This window comes from Carya illinoinensis, chromosome 3 (genome assembly GCF_018687715.1).
Source record: "Carya illinoinensis cultivar Pawnee chromosome 3, C.illinoinensisPawnee_v1, whole genome shotgun sequence".
Lineage (NCBI taxonomy): Eukaryota > Viridiplantae > Streptophyta > Magnoliopsida > Fagales > Juglandaceae > Carya > Carya illinoinensis.
In genome coordinates, this window is record NC_056754.1 from 14,597,114 (window position 1) to 14,615,499 (window position 18,386).

The 18,386-nt window shown below is 36.2% G+C and overlaps 1 pseudogene; it reads right to left on the reverse strand.

Annotated features, from left to right (window-relative positions):
- Positions 1–8,287: 8,287 nt before the first annotated feature.
- On the reverse strand, positions 8,288–18,119 carry LOC122304529 (annotated as a pseudogene).
- Positions 18,120–18,386: the final 267 nt, after the last annotated feature.

Sequence of the window (18,386 nt, forward strand, 5' to 3'; positions counted from 1 at the left end):
TTTTTGAGTGCGTTTCAGTCTTTTGGCCATAACTTTGGCTACGGGTGTCGGAATCGCACATAAGACCCCAATTCGGAAAGCTCTTTTCGGCGCGCACGCTGTCCACATTGAGCATGGCTCCATGTGCCTTTTTTTCAACCTCAAATTCTGCTCTTTTCCCCTTCGAAGCACTAGTTTTATTATTTTTTACTATTTATGGTAATATTTCGCTTGTCAGTTAGGAAGTCATTTTAAATCCGATTTGGGCCGAATTTTTTGCAGATTGCTTATTTTATTTCGAATTTCAATTTAGAGTGATTTTCGAGATTTTGCTATTTTTGGCAAAATTCGGATAAACACGATTTTTGGCTATAACAGTCCGGCTTGTGGACTGATTTTCATTATTGCTTGATTTTATAATATTTCGTTAAACCCTAGAGACTTTTCTTTCTGGTTTTGAGCGATTTTTCTCCTGTGAATCATCTGTTGAAACTAGCCTGCAGGATAATCGCTATTCTGTCCGGCGTCAACTTGACAACTACCCCAAGCACACAGTCAAAGACCATTTGTTGCTGAAAACCACCCCCCTTAGGGATTTCTAAAGCTAAATGTATATGGGGCAATGTCCTGTGATCAGCATAAAGCAAACGTTGGGGTCATTCACAAAAATGAGAAAGGAGAAATAGTGATGGCAGCAAGCAAAGGGGAAACAGAGGTTGATGATCCAGAATCTATTGAATTGCTAACACTATTTAGAGGCCCAATTATGTGTTAATTTGGCATCTCAGATATAATCCTTGAAAGTGATTGTTTATTGTTGGCGAGAGAACTACAAGTTCAGAAGACTCTTTCTGATTGCTAGGGAATCTATTGAAAGATACAAAACAACTTATGAAATTATTTAGAAATTGTAAAGTTCAACATGTCAATAGATTATGTATTAATGGTTCATTTGAATATACACATGGTGGTTTGAGGCAAATGCTAGGAAGGATTGTTATATCAGAATGAACCATATAATGGTTTAAAGAACAACTAAAGTAATGTGTTCAAGCATGAGTGTAGTTGATGTAATTAGTGGTTGAGTGTCAGCACTTTCTGATTAGTAATTGAATATATTAGATGAATGTTGAAACTTATTGAACCAGCTTAGTAGCAATAAAAAATCGCTATGATTTGGGAATGTTGATATATATATCCATGAGTGTTTGTAGTAAATCATGTCATTACTTAAAATTATTTCCATAATTCTGTAGTTTGGCCTGGAATTCAGATTTGTGTATTTTAGGATATGGTTGCACATTGATGGCATATGGAATTTTTGGGTTAAATCTTGGTTGCTAGTTTTCATGCACATGATAACTTTCTTATGATATAGAGTTTAAAGTCTCTACACTGGATGGTTTTTGAATGTTGATATATATCTATGAGTGTTTATGGTAGATCATGTCATTGCTTAAAATTATTTCTTTAATTCTGTAGTTTGGCCTGGAATTTTAATTTGTATATTTTAGAATATGGTTTTACATTGATGGCATATGAAATTCCTTATAACATGAATGTGCTTGGTGGAGTGCTATAAAAATGTTGTTTGATGTTGATTTTGAACTAATAGTTTTGGATATTTTGTTTTATTTGTTATTGTGCTTGTTGGTTTGCTTTGGTCACTTCCATGGATCATGTTCAGCATCAATGTATGTCTTGGCTATGGATGGTTGAGCATGTATGGCTAGGTTGGTGTAAATATATATATACATGTATATGTATATATATATATTTAATGTGGTAGTGAAGACATTATTGAAAGAGGATGTATGTCCAATGTACTTCTAATATTCTTTGTTTTAGTTTTGTAGATATATGGATATTTTACATATGTTTGGAAGAAACAAGACAAGACTATAAGAGGACAGGAAAATCAGTGCTCCTCGAGAAAGAGTGAATGAATTTGGAAGTTAAGATCAGCTTTTGAGGTTCATATATATTTGTTGCACTAGTTTCTGGGTAATTGATCAAGATAGATGGATGAGCATTATTGATAATGTACTGGATAGATTGTTGCATCTTTAGTTATGTATAAACAATGATATTGTGACTACTGTGATTATTGGGTTTGTCATGAATAGTTGTGAAATTAGGTTGTATGATTAACCAGATATGCACTTGTCCTTGCATGTTCTTCATGAATGGATGGAGTTAGCTGCTTCTTTCTTTTGTTCTATGCACTACCTAGGTTTTGATATCCCAATTATACTGCTTTTGTGTTTTTCAGCTAAGTGATTTTTAAGCAATAAATATGATGGATGAATTAGTATGTAAATCTTCTTAGCATAATTGGGTTACAATAAATTAACATATAATAGTTCATGTAGAAAATACATTTTTACTACTATAAATTGCCAATATTGGCTACACTTTGTGCGGAATTTAAAAAGAAAAAAGAAAAAGAACAAAAAAATAGTAAAAAAAAAAAAATTCAACACATTTTCCTATGATATACGTTGCCAGAAACGACATTTACGTTGCTGGTCATGATACTTTTTCTGGCATTAAAAACCATTGGAACAAAATTTTTTCTAGCGATTATAACGATCGTTAGAATCAAATTGGCAACATTATTTTTCTTAATTGTGGTGACAACAATCGTACCAAATAACCATTTGCGTCTAAACCATATGTTTTTTCTGTCCAAAAATTTCTTACGGCTAATGATTATAATGGGTGGGCTTTAGTGTGGCAAAAGAAGCTTTGCGACTACTAACAATCTGCCAGGAATGGCAGATGCAAATCTAAATAAAATTTGTGGAAGGCTAAACCGCTACGAAATGATGACAATTTGCGGCTAGGCCTTAAACCGAATACATAGGTTTTGTGGCTAGGAATTACAAATATTGCAATGACAAACATCGTCACAAAAGATGTGATTGTTGCGGCTCGTTTTGGTTTCTCCCTGCAACTTCTCAATTAAGACAAGGAAATTGTCGCGACCTTGGGCATGTTAAACTAGACGCAAATTGTCAATTGCGTCTCAAATGGAACCTTTTTGGGGTGACTAGTATTGTCAGAATTGACCATATTCCTTGTAGTGATGGCTTAGTATTGGAGCCAACACATCTACCGTTGTCTTACCAAAAGGCAATCCTTAGATCATCTATTAATGGAATCTCGGATTTTAAATTTTCAATTGGCCACAAGAAAATGTCATGCATAAAAATATAATATTTTTTTAAAATTATTTATTTATTTTAAAAGAAAATATTGTTTGATCTTTCCAATAAAGTTTTTTGATATATTCATTGAGTTTCCTTACTTAGGGAATGTGAACTAGACTCATCAATAGATAAGATTGAGATTTCAACCCAATTATATGATACTTTATTCACAATTTTATTAGATTGCCCATTGCCATAATTAATACATATTTTAATTCAATGAAATTATTATAAAAAGAAAACAGAAAAAAGAAAAATATCTTGTATTACAAGGACAATGCTCCTTAGTTTTGAATAATTATATGTAAAAGTGTCAAATAGATAAATTTCGTTACGAAAAAATAGATTCTCATGTAAAAATATATAAAAAAATTTAATTTTTTTTATAAATAATATTTTTAGTCATAGAGTGCGTATATTCTTTTTTAAAAGAATAAGCAAATATAAAATTCACATAAATGAAATTGACTTTTTGAAATAATAGATTTCATGCTTTTCTTCAAAAGAATGTACAATATTTATATAATTTATAATTATATCCAGTATTAGTTAATTTATTTTTTTTAAATAAGCTCATGGATTTTTTTTTTTTTTGGAAAAGCTAATCTCGTGGAATTTTTTTTTCTTCAAAAAACCAAGTTCATGTACTTGACCTAGCATTTGGTCTCCTTTTAAAGATAGTGCTCAATCAACAAACTTCACCTAAGTATACTTTACTATTATTTATTATTTTATTATCACTTTTTATTTATTTTTTACTATTATTAAATATTTCTTACTATTATTTAATTTTATATTATTCATTTTTCATTATTTTTTTATTACTATTCACAATACTTCTCAACGTTTCTCAATACCCAAACCTAACCTAAAATTCTGTTTCTATCTAATAGCCATGTGTACTAAAAAGCTCAGCTAAATTAAAAATTTAAATATATACAATTATAAAGAAAATATACATTTAATTTACAAACCTTGCCATTGCTTGATGAACTCGGAATGCAGATGGAGATCGAAACTCGACCCGATCACTTCAAAGGTCCCGTTACGGTGGGAGACTATGTTCTGAAATCAAAGCTCAGAAAGGGTTCGTTCTCCATAGTGTGGAAAGTGGAGCATAGGTTGAGCAACCAAGAGGTGGCACTGAAGCAGGTCTATCCGTCCAGGCTGAATCGCCAACTCAAGATCTGCTTCGACAGTGAGCTTAACTTCTTGTCCTCTATTTACCATCCCCACATCGTCCGCCTTTGCGACGTTTTTTGAGTTCATGATTTCATTCTCTTTCTCTGCTCTTGTTGTAAGAAAACAGAGGAAAGGGACGAGAGAGCTCAAAGAGCGTGAGGCATGGAATTCGGGAAAGTGCTATATTGAATTCATTGATTACTATGCACTGCACAAGCAGCTATCTTATACACATATTCCTAACAAACTAACTAATTTACATACCAAAAACAGAACGCATCTTAATATGGAAATATGTACAAATAATAATGAAAAGAATAATCAACAAATAAAAAGAATATAGTTGTCATCCTTCTTTAGATTTTAGCACTTCTTCTAAACGACATGTAGCTGTTATGGATGGATGACGACCTGCAGCTTGGTGTTGACACTCATTATGTAATAGCCCCCCGCAAGATGGAGAATAGAAATTCACTATTCCCATCTTGGATAAATGCCTTTGGAGAAGGTAAGAAGGCAATACCTTCGTAAAAATGTCAGCTAGCTAGTATTGGGATGCAATATGGGCTGTGGTGATAGCCCCTTCTTGAATTTTATCTCTTATTAGGTTACAATTCAACTCAATATGTTTAATTCGTTCATGGAAAATCGGATTGCCAGCAATGTGAAGAGTGGCTTGGTTGTCACAATAAAGTACCGCAGCTTGTGGATGTGGAATTCTGAGATTAGTAAGCAAGTAGTGCAACCAAGTGAGTTCAGAACAAGTTGAGGCCATGGAATGGTACTCGGCTTCAGTCAATGAACAAGATACCACAGTTTGCTTTTTTGTTTTCCATGAAACAAGTGAATCACCAAGAAGGATACAATATCCTATAATGGATTGACGAGTGTTGGGGCATGAAGTCCAATCCGAGTCACAATAAGCTTTGAGCTGAAGTTGAGAGGTAGAGGGTAGCAAAATACCTTGTCACGAGGTAGCTTTGATGTATCTCAGCACTTTGTGAGCAATGGCTAAATGTTGAGTCCTCGGGTTGTCCATAAATTGACTAAGGAGCTGGACAACGTAGCACAAATCAGGCCGAGTGATGGTTAGATACAATAAGTGACCAATGAGCCTCCTATAAGAAATTGGATCTAAAATGGGGTCACCAGAAGAGGCAGGATTTCTTTTAGGGGAAACTATGAAATTTAGCTACAATTGAAATTAAAAGCATTTATTTCTTATATAATCTATCCCTCAGTTCCTAGAAAAATTAGTAACTTCCAAAAGGAACTTGTCAAGTCTTCAGTCGGTTCGCTTAGGCGCTTGTTGAGTCATGATCAATTACCCAAGGCCCTCCGCAATACCTTATAGGTGCTTGGTAGGTTTTCAAGCGTGAGAATTAGTTCCCTTTAGCTTGTCGAAGTTCTATATCGTTCAACCAGATTTTAGCTTCTAGGTTGGGCGCTAATAAATTGGAAGCACGGAATTTTGGTTCCGGGAATGCTACCTAGAAACATGGTGATTTATTTGCAACCAATTTCTTAGGTGAATTGATTGTTGATCTTGTTGCAAGCAGGAGGTTCGTCCGAAAAAAACAATAGTAGATTTATCAGAAGGAAGGCATGCTGTCAGGTGTTGCCATGTAGATTTTATATCCTAATGAGAGTTTTTTTAAATGGATGTATCTTAATGAGAGATAAAACTGCTAACTTAGCATTGTCACTAAGTGTGAGTATTAAGCTTGGATATTTTATGAAATTTAAAGACATAGGACCTGTTGAAAAGAAGCTTTAAATTGTGAATGTGGAAGAACATATTCAAGGAGCTGCATGGTTCTTGATATTTTGAAGATTAAAGAAGGCTAAACATGGTTTACAACAAAAACTTTAGATGAATATGCAAAGGCATCCATTGCACAGTAAAAACAGACTTGTCATGCTGCGGACTGGTGTTTAATGGCTAACTATCTTTCCCCAGTTCTCTTTGTTTGTCATGCTATTGCAAATTATCTCAAATTCCAAGATTTGCATTAACATATTGAAAAAGAAGCAAGGATTTTTCAATTTATTTATAAGTTGGGGTAATGGTTCCGCATCCATAAGAAAAGAGGAATGAATTTTAGCTGAAGACTTTGTATGGGTCCTATCAGGAGTATTATGTCCTCAGCATGTTGTGGTCTAGGCCCAAGTTGCTCTTAATTTATGGAATAGTTTTGGTGTCTTCTTGAACAGAGAGATATGTAGCTCGTGTTGAAGACCCCGTGCATGAGTTGAGAGTTTGTTTATTGTTTCAATGTGAGAGCACAGGTAAGTCTATTTGGAGCTTGAGTTGGGTCGGTAGGAATTGGGATTAGTTTTTGTCTATGGCTGGTTTGTGCCTTTTTTTAAACCATACTTAAAATAAGATTTTTATTTTCTTTTTAATCTTTTTCTCAGTACCAAAACCTCATGATACCATAACAATTCCGTGGATTTGATTTGCAGAAGAAGGTAAGGGGTTTGTGTCCAAGGAAAGTTGTGAGATCCATTTCTCGTTGGGGTAGTTCACCTATTGTACTGCCTGCTACAGAATGCCAAAGAAATTTTCTTCCAATGAATTGATAATTCTTATTTCTACAAGAATTTTTTCCCTTTATCTGACTATACATGTTTGGATTTCTCCATTCAATTACGTTTTCTAATTTACTCCTCCAACTCATCTCTCCCTCTTCTTCTTCTTCTTCTTCTTCTTCTTTTTTTATTTTATTTATTGGAGATTGGTCTTCTTTGAATAGCCGTTTAAGATCCAATAAATTAAAATAACTTGTTCAATTCACATCAATAATTTTAGAACTAAATTGAATATTTTCTACTCTAGATAATTTGGCACACCCGCAGCATTCTGGAATGAATGCGCTTGAGTTGCTTACTACTGAGATAGTTCTTTAAAAATTACTTGTCAGCTACAGTTCCTTTCAAAACAACTAGTTTAATTAATGACATTCAAGGTTTTTGTGATGATTGAGAAGCTCCGCAGTGCAATTACAGAATTGAAGAGAATAAACCAATGCCCTCTGAGGGAATCTCTGGTGGTTGTATTAAGAATCTTAATGTGGGTAATTTATAATTTTGCCCCTGCAAATTATACATGAGCAAACATGTACATCTTAAAACAGAGAAAAGAAAAGAAAATAATTCATATATGCTCCCCTGTTGTCATCCCCGGGCTGAAGGTTGTATATTCCTGCTCCTGGAATTTTGTGCTGGTGGAAGTCTGGCTTCATATCTTCGACACCTTGGGAGAGTTCAAGAACAGATAGTGAGAGGATTTATGCAGCAGCTTGGTAGCTCCTCCTTTGCTTTTCTTTCCAAAATTCGGGCTTCTTAGTTGCTGCTATTACTCCCATGGTTTGCATCAAATCGACCATCAATTAAAATCTTATACTGATTTTATTATACATTCAACTTCCATCTATGTCAAAGTACATCAATGTGGAGAAGAGGAAGGGGCTTCATGGCTTGTGGCTTCATGAGGCGGTGACTTTAGTGTTGAAGACGAAGACGAAGGGAGAAGATGTAGACGATTGTGGGTTTCACTTGGGAGACGATGGGGAGAAGATGATGGGGCGGAGGGGAGACAATGGGGCAGAGGGGAGACGATGGCTTCTGTGTTCATGGGGATGGGGGTTTCAATGTGTCGAAGATGAAGCTGACCCATGTCATTTCCCTCCAGTTTCATTTTGTTTCTGTCTTATATTTTTTATTTTTTAAATAATTCGGCTGCCACATCAGCAGCGGGGACGCAGACCAGTAACCTTTAGACTTTCTCATCATATATATACCCTACATACAATTGATATTTATACCTTCACAAGTTACACTAATTACAAACATGCCCTCTAACAAATACAATACAATAAGAAACCAAAGCACTTGTGTAGCAATAGAATACAGATATTTGGAACTAGAAAGAAACATAAATGATTGCACCAATTACACAAGATCTTTTACCTTCTTTATCCCCTTCTAAGCAACAGAATGTGTTGAACACTTATTATTTCAAACCATTACATGCTTGGGTTTCGACTTTTGAGACAGATAAATTGCAAAACAAATTTAGAGGGCAGTGAGAAAAGATGTCGGACTGGGAGGGATTGGAATATCAACAGTCCCTTCCAACAAATGTAGAACCTTCATCATTGAAGGACGAAGTGACGGCTCATCTAGAATGCACCAGATTGCTACCTTAACCATTCTTTCCAGTTGTTTCTTGTTGACCACCTCATCATTCAAAAGTTTGCCCAGCTCACCACACTCAAAGCAATGGTATGCCCATTCTTCAAGAAGTGCTTCTTCCTCGGGAAGATCAAAGTCTGCATTCCTTCGACAACAAATAATCTCCAAGAGCACAATTCCAAAGCTATACACATATACTTTGACTGTCACAGGCAGATTCCGATGCCACTCTGGTGCAACATATCCCTTTGTGCCTCTTATGTCAGTATATGTTTTGGTTTGGTCTGGTTTCAGCAACTTTGCTAATCCGAAATCAGCAAGTTTTGCACACCCGTTCTGATCCATGAGAATGTTATGTAGTTTTATGTCGCAGTGAATGATCTGTGGCTCACACTCTTCGTGGAGATAGAGAATTCCTTTTGCTATATTGCGAGCAATTTCAATTCTTCTATCCCAAGAAGGTCGTTGTTTTGATGGCTTGAAGAGTATATCTGCAAGTGAACCATTGCTCATATAATCGTACACCAAAAGCCTATTCAGTCCATCATGGCAATATCCGAGTAACCGGACTAGGTTTTTGTGATGTGTTCTCCCAATAACTTTTACTTCGTATGAAACTGTCTTTCCCGCTCGGCCATCAATTTGTCCAGTCGTTTGACGGCCACAATCTTCTCGCCATTCCATATTGCCCCTTTATAAACAATCCCAAAGGCTCCTCTACCGAGCTCTTCCTTGAAACCATCAGTCACTTTCTCAAGTTCTGCATAGGTATATGATTTCGGAGCAACATCCTCACCCAAGCCAACTTGTTCATTGTTAGATATGTTTTTGTTGGCCCAAACACGATATTTGTAAACTACAATTCCAGAAACTGCCAACACAATGCATGCAAATACAAGCAAAGAAACTGAAATAATCAGGATGTCCACTCGAATCTCCTTTTTGCTTTCTTTCCGTACAATTGGATCCGTAGAGAGTGAAGACACACCTACCTTGATGAGGGCTATGCTTGAGTCATCCAATTTTCTTCTTCCAAATCTCAAAGGAAGCCTTTGTTTCCTACACTCTCCATCTTTATACAATGCAGCTTCACAGTTACAGTCCCTCAAACATGCTTCTCCACATGCATCTTGGGTTGGAGATCTCAGTGTAGAATAGTTAGCATTTTCCCATACGGTATTAGGCTCACTACAACATAAAGCCTTTTTCCCGGCGCTTTAAAATCGCCGGCAAATCCTCAGAAATCGCCGCTATATCTCTATACCAGCGATTACATAATCGCTGCATAATCGCCGGTACTATTCAGCCATTTCTTCAATACAACAGCGAACATAAAAAATCGCCATCTAATAAATGCTCTATTCCGGCGAATGTCTAATTGCCGCAATTTAATTTGAAAAACCTAAATCTATATACTGGCGATTTACAAATCGCTGGAAATTAAATAAATGGCGATTTATTTATCGCCGGAAAATTAATAATATAACCGGAACGTATACAGCGGCGTTTGAGAAATCGCCGGAAAATTAATTAGCGGCGTTTGAGGAATCGCCGGAAATTAAATAAACGGCATTTGTGAAATCGCTGCTAAATAATTAACCGGCGTTTCATATATCACTGGTAATTTAATCTTCGGCATTTTAAAAATCGCTGAAAATTTAGTAACCGGCGTTTTATAAATCTCCGAAAATTTATTACCCGGCGTTTCATAAAATGCTGCCAGTTTATAATCCGGCGTTTTAGTAATCGCTGGAAAGTTATTTAGCGGCGATTTAGGAAACGCCGGCTAACTATATTAAATGACGGAAACATATATTCCGGCGTTTACGGAATCGCCGTGTAATAAATTCCAGTGATTACTAAAACGCCGGCATATATTTACACTTTAATAGTTATATACCGGCGTTTATAAAATCGCCGGTAATTGAATTAGCAGCGATTAATAAATCGCCGGTATATAACTTAACGCCCAATCATCTATATTCCAGCGATTTGGAAATCGCTGAAATATAATAATACAACATTTTTTTTGCATTATAATTTTATAATGGTGTTTTGTAAGTTTTGGCGGCGATTGAAAAATCGCTGGAAAATCCTAAGAATTCCAAATTTTAATAACCCAGTATTCCTACATGGGTCTCATTTAAATGAGACCAATGAGTTCTCATTTAAATGAAACCCAATAAGAATACTGGGTCTCATCTTTCACATAAGCATTAATCATGAAAACTAAATATTTTCATGATTAATCATCCAAATGCACCTGATTGACATGAGTAGCTAATTAATTATCCATACATCAACAAATTTGGAATATATCAATATTCAAGTAAAGTCATCAATTAGACCAAAGTCATATATATTCATTTGCTTGGAGGTGCATTATACTGTCATATCAAGTACAAGCTGAGCTACTGATTATGTGAAGAGATAATCATCACTAATCATTTGAAACAGTTTCAAGCCTCTACTACATCCAAAATCAAAGAGCTACCAAGTTGTGCTTGTTGGTGCCTTCAATGCACGCCAATGAACATCACTGAAGTTTTGAAGATTATTCCCATCTGTTTAAAATTAGCAAAACCAATACAAACTCGTATTGCTGGTACCTTCGTCCCCCTATAAGAAGCCTACCCGGCCAAGCATCAATCCTGCAGTTGTGCTTTCGTGTTCCTGAGAAGTAAAGTGTCAAAAAAGCAAAATGAGTCCCTGGTTATTCAAAGAATAAAAGACTACAGAAATAGATTATGATGGTAGAGGAGGAGGGGAAAAAATAGAGGTGCATGGCATTAAATTGTTAGCTGAAATATTGACTTCTATTAGACAAAGACCAAAAACAACTGGCATGCATGCCTGTTATGCAAAAGGCCTGCGTATACAAATTAACAAAAAGTTACAAAACAACTCTAGAAGAATCCATTTAGGATCATTTAAACCATTATGATTTTGCAGAACCAGCAGCAAATAAACTGAATATATACTTTGCTTTATAGATGTTTCAAAACATGTATGGTTCTATTTTAACTGCACCATGGTGCTAAATGTCCATGATCATCTTTTTTCGATTGTAAACTCTAATTAGGTTATTCTCAATGTACACTCCCTGTGTGCATGGACTTTGCCTACTTCTATGAATAAAATTGCTTTTATTACCTATCAAAAACATTTGTAGCACCATGGTGCATGTGGGAGCAAATAAATGACAGGATTGATGCATACTACTGATGGCAATGAACTTATATAGTTGGTGAAGCAGCTTCCTGGGAAGAGGTAGTGATTATTTGGGGGGCAGGGAGTAGATAGGAAGCCATTGTGGATGTAGTTGCAGCAACTTGGCTCTGCAATGGCAGTGAGGAAGATTTGCAGTTTGGTGGCACCATCATGCACACGGTCCCCATTTTAGATAAACAACATATATCACAAAAAGAACATTTTGGATTTAGATCTCACCTTTTCCCCTCAAGGGAATATCATGAACCTTTTCTTTTTTCCACTAAGAATATTTCCCAACTGAACATTCAGCATAATTTGATAAATGTTTCTCCTACCAGAACAAATAACCTCGATCATGTCCAAGAGGCTGCCAGTAAACAAAAAGATACAGTTTATGGGCTAAAATACAACATTATTAGGTACGTTCATCCAAATGTCATAGAACGCATGCTAAACATGACTGGCGTGGATAAATGCAGCATGCAACATAAACGTCTCCTTAGTTGCTGCATCATATGTAGGGACCCCATATTCCCAAAGTTCAAGCAATTCATCGATCAACGGCTGCAAGTAAACATCGATCTCATTCCCTGGTGACTTTGGACCAGGAATAATCAAAGATGTCATAAAGAATTGATCTTTCATGCATGACCACGGCGGCAAGTTATATGGGATTAGGATCACTGGCCAAATGCTATGAGGTTTAGCCAAGTTGTTGAAGGGAGTGAAGCCGTCACAGGCCAAACCGAGCCGAACATTGCGCGAATCCGCAGCGAACCAACTATGATGTTCATCAAATTTCTGCCAACACTCAGAGTCAGCCGGATGTCTCAGGCTGATACATCTATCGGCCGTTGATCTTTATGCCATCTCATATCACCTGCTATCTTCGCAGACATAAAGAGACGCTACAATCTCAGTTTCAACGGGAAATGGCGCAACACTTTTTGAGGTATAACTCGTGAGCCATGTGTATTTGGCATCCACCTCGAAGCCTTACATACAGGGCATTCATTAAGAGAGGCATTTTCCTTCTAGAATAAGATGCAGTCGTTGGGACATGCATGGATTTTGTGATAATTGAAACCCAACCCGCGCTCCAAAGACTTTGACTCCTCATATGATTGTGGCAAGAGTGCATCAGGGAAGGCAGACCGCAACAGATCAAGTAGCATGTTAAATGACTTAATTGACCATCCACCGATTGATTTGATGTGTAATAACTTGACAATGAATGACAACTTCGTAAATTTTGTACACCCCTGGAAAAGAGGACGTCGGGCATCCTCCAGTAGCTTGTCAAAGGTAGTTGCTGGTGAAACTTCAGGTAATGGTGGCCTATTTGGCGTACCAGTGTTGTGTTGGGGCACATCAATAAAGGTCTCTGCTCGGATGTCATCCAACATATGCTGCATGTCATCTATGTAATCATCTTCTGGTATAACCTCATCACTAATATCATCATCACTGACGTACGAGGTTGTCTCCTCCTCCCCATGAAATATCCACTGCGTGTAATTTGGATTGATCCCATTGATAAACAAATGGGTTTCCACCTCAAATATAGGCAGCCACAGATTGTTAAGGCATGTACGGCATGGACACCGAATTCGATCCCGTCCACTTGCATGATTTCGCGCTTGTGTGAGGAAATTTTTAACACCCTCGGCATATGCAGGTGATAAGAGTCTATCAGGCTCGTTCATCCAACTTCTGTCCATCTAAAGAAAAATATGGTGGGAAAGAGATTTAGATAAACAAAACTCCGTCAACATAGATAGTTGATGAAGGCAACCCAAATATATTGAGGAAGTCTCATAAAGGCAGAAGGCATAAAAACATGAGATTTTCCATATAGGACAAGCTTAAGTGTTTGCGAATTGAGTTCGGGTTATACTAGAGAGGTGGGCATGTTACAGAAGTTATATCCATGAGTCCACTAAGAGGTGCATGGATTGAGTGATGTTGCGCAATCATGATGGTTTCAGGCTAATATAGTCATGGCTCAAACCTTGATAAATATTTCACTTCCATACTAGATTGTTTACCAGGGGATACTAGGGATAACATCTCTTCATTTATAGTCATGTATACACCAATTCAAATTGACTGTCTAAACAGAAGTGAACCAGATGACAATACTAGGGCAAGTGGAAATATCGTGTTTTGAAACGTCTCCTTAGTTTATGATCTTGATTGTTATCACTAGTCAAGAATGGTATTGGATAAGGTTAGTTAAAAGGTGATTGTTAACGCTGATGCTAATTAGTCTGTAGTTGTATTTATAGGGGTTTTTATAAAGTGGCAAGGTGAAATGTGATTTATATAGTATATACAATGTGCTGGTCAACCCTTAAGCTACGTAGCCAACACTACCGTGTCTACACAAAATAATTCATCATTGCTAATAAGATAACGCATTAACAAATGACAATTTAGATCAGGCCATGAAGTAAGATTACAAATCACATGTCAATACTAAGAAAATACATGTGGAATGTGATGTGTAATAACTATCTGCATTTGTATTACAAGTCGACCACCCTCATTAGGAAGATACCGATATAGGCATTGTATAACTAACTATATAAACCTGTATATGTATAGTCATGCATACCCTGGAAATTTAATAGAAATCCCTTATGGTAATGAGTAAAACTGAGAAACAGGTTGTATATGACAAGTATACAACGTAACGAGGAAGCATGGTTCTATTTATTTCACAAGGCCATAAAACATCCATATATGAAATGAGAGTTCATGGGAACGAAAGTAATTCATGGGAAGCGTAGCTGCAGATGCAGATGCTTTGGTTACCTTCAATAACCAGTAGACAAGTCTACTTTCGGCTCACTCCTGGATGGGCAGGCTCAACAAATGCAATACTCTTAAAGAACGCTATTGTGAATGCCTTTTAGCGTCGTACCAACCTCGACGTCCAGTTGCAATCTACAGGGGAAAATCCATGTAAATTTCAGTTTCAGAACTAATAACAGAATATATTTATCACGAAATCAGGGTAAAAAAAATACACTAGAAAACTATAGACGAAGATTGTTGTTATCACAATATGGACTACATAAATCAAGTTGGGAAAATTATCTGCTTATAAATTTCCTAGCATACTATAAACTTGGGGAAAATAAAGGTTGAAGCACAACCTCAACCCAGGAACTTTCTGTCCATACATTCAGCATAGTCTACACATAATATTGTACATTTGGCAATTTATCCCCAATGACACGTCAGCTTTTTATTGGAGTTTATATTAAGCCTACCCGGCCTCCACCTTGCTAAAAAGCAGGGAATTTAGGAGAAGAAGTATAGCACAGTGATTGGTGGCTGGCAGCCACACCTGTGCGCTGGATATATGCATAATTCATGTCCACCAGAAAAATTATTTTCTAACTTTACTTTTATTGCATACATCAAACAGGGAAAAAAGAGAAGCTAGAATCTCTCAAGATTACATAAATCTGAAGAAGTTTTCACACACGTACACACACACACACACACACACACACACACACACACACACACACATATATATATATATATATATCCAAAGAAGACTTTATATTACATAGAAGACTTATATACATTGATTTAAAGAGATCTAGTCCGGTCTGTCGGTGTCATGTATGATTCTGGACAAATCTAGAATATGCATGATTCAGGCATAATACGACACCACATCCCATTTTGCAATTTGGCAGTTTCGATATAAAAGATTGCGGAATCCTATAGTGAAGTGTAACGTCTAAGGCAAGTTATATTATATTCTTTAGAGAGTTTCTTCCAAACGCGGTTTGAGGAAGTTTCCTACAGCTAGGCTATAATTTAATTTGTCATAGGTCCCTTAAACATATGAGAAACACAAGTTTTTTTTTATTATTATTTTTAAGGATATGGCATTCCAGGCATATGACTGGAGATTTTTAAATTAACATGTCGTTATTACATGTGCAACATGTAGATATATACTTGTCATTTTTATATATAGAAGGGATATTGGTGAGATTTTCATCCTACTAAGTTTGGAGGAAAACTCTATATACCCTTTTAATAATCCATCTTTCTTGTATTTTTTAAAGCTACCCTGTACTGTTCTTATCTGGGGATTTTTCCAATTATACAATTTGTTTATATCGAATTTAGGAGGAAATTCAATATAAACAAAAAGAAAGTACACCAGAAAGTAGTACCCATATCTCACTACAAAAGAAATTTTAACATAGGTGAAGCTAATGCTTTAGTGTGTTTTTACCACCCTTCTTCCCCTTGCTGATTAGTTTCTTCAATCTCAGTGCAATCTCGGTTGAATAAAATCAATAACTTCAAACCATATTAACATTTTGTTAAGAACACATGAGAAGCATGGCCTTCTAACCACCTGACCTAAAAGGCAATCGTTAAAGAACCATATTATGTGATTTTGGTGAAATAGCATCCTAGATTTGTAAGTTTTTGGATATATGTTTAAAACACTTCTTGCGCGTGTGTGTGCCAATCATTAAACTACCATATTATGTTGATTTTGGTGAAATACCATCCTTAAGTTTCATGGATATATATTTAAAACATTTCTTGTGTGTGTGTGTGATGTCGAGTTCATCAGAAAGAAGGCATGTCAAATTTACAAAAGCTGTAGCAACTAAACAAATTCAGGAAATAGGGCTTGACGCTTATAAATGCAAACCCTCATCTATGGGAGGTAACTGAACTAAAGATGCCTTGATCAACACAAATAATACAACACTAGACCATTATTTTAGGTCCATAAAACATTCAAAGCTTCTCTCAAAACAAAGAACATAAAAAACAAATAGTATTACCAATGAGTGGTCAATGTTAGAAGATGCTAACGACACAACTCCCGCAAGTGCTTCAAGGGCTAATCCTGAAAGAAGCATGGTGTTTCAGGTAGTGAGTGTAACCAAGTTCAGCAAATCCTAAATGATCAAAATACAACCATTGAGATTCACATAAGCCTAAGACCTACATTCAGTAATTTTTTTTTTTTTTGAATAAAGACCTAAATTCAATAATAAAACCAAAGTTTATACAACTAACATCATATGGTAAAATGGCTCCTGACATTACCAGCAGCATAGGTACTAGACTTGGGATTATTTGAACTGAAGCGCCACCTTCCATCACTCTGACTCAAAGCCTGCCAGTGGCAAGGGACATAAGGTCAAACATTCAGAAGACAAGCCTTTTGATTATATATGGGATACAAAAAAGATATCAATGATGGAAATTTGAGAGAAAAAGTAGGATCATTTCCAGTACTATTGGAAACAGATGCTCTGCCTCGTGTGACATGGCAAGTTCCAGGGGTTATCCCCAACGGTACCTAGACTGCCTTAGAACTACTGCAAAGGAATAGGTGCCACAGAAACGAACCTTAATGGAATGGAATATTCCATTAGCATCACCAAGAAGTACATCAACTCCAGAAGTTTGATCCTGCACCAAAAATCAGATAAACAAATTGTCTTAGAATCATTGATCAAAATTATGCAAGCTGCTAAAGAGCATGCAATTTTAAAGTCAACAACCTCTGAAGGGTTACAATTCCCTTTCAGTAAAAATTCTTACGCAGAACATCAAAACTGGAGAATACATCCTGCATAACCAAATTAATTGTTACCTTGATAAGTACCAAGCTTCCTATTGAGTAGTAGTAGTCAAGCAATGAATTTCCATCATTGACAACAGCTTTAAGTCTTGAAGTGATGCCCTTTAGAAGAAAATTGAAATTAAGAAGCAGGAGTGATATTGCCACATTTCTCAAAAGTAATGACTTACAAGCTACAAACGACACAACAGAGCAAGGGCCACAGGATACCTGGAAGATTTCCTCGTCAATCTCACACTTCAATATGCGGTTAACTTTTAGAGCGTGGAATAAACCATTTGTAGTCGAAGATGATGACCCGAGAGTTTCAAAAACAGATTGGCAAGAACTGGTGCTTATGTCAGGCTTTCCTTGGATTCCAAGAATCTCAAACGCTCTTAAGGCCTCATAGGCCTCTTCTAAGCTGGTAGCATAAAATAAAACCCAAAACGTTAATATACACAAAACTCAACTAATTAAATTCAAATCCAAAGAAAAAATAATTAGCTAAATTAAGCTGCTTAATATACAAAAAGATAGGACAAAGACAACATTAAGATTATTCGAGTTCCACTTAAAATTACAAAGATTATTCGAGTTCCACTTATTTCCATTTATTCACATAAGCAACAAAGCTACCAGAACTGAAACAAAAGGCTTACTAGAAGGCCAACAATGATTCTAATCCAGTAAGCATTCAAGTACACAGCCATTTTGTAAAGGCACGTCCTCATACCGACACCAGAATCAAATTTTACATCTTATTAATACATTCCCAAGACACCTTTATCTACTTTTGACCTCCCAAGGCGATTTAAATCCAATTTTCTCTCCATTGCTTGACTTGCTTCAAATAAACCAACCAGAAAATTACATGGTAATGTTTTTCTAATGTCACCTTAAATCATGATTTATCTGTTTAAAATCATGGCTAGCATTGTCTATGTCATTCTAGACAGATATTCAAACCCTAAAAGAAG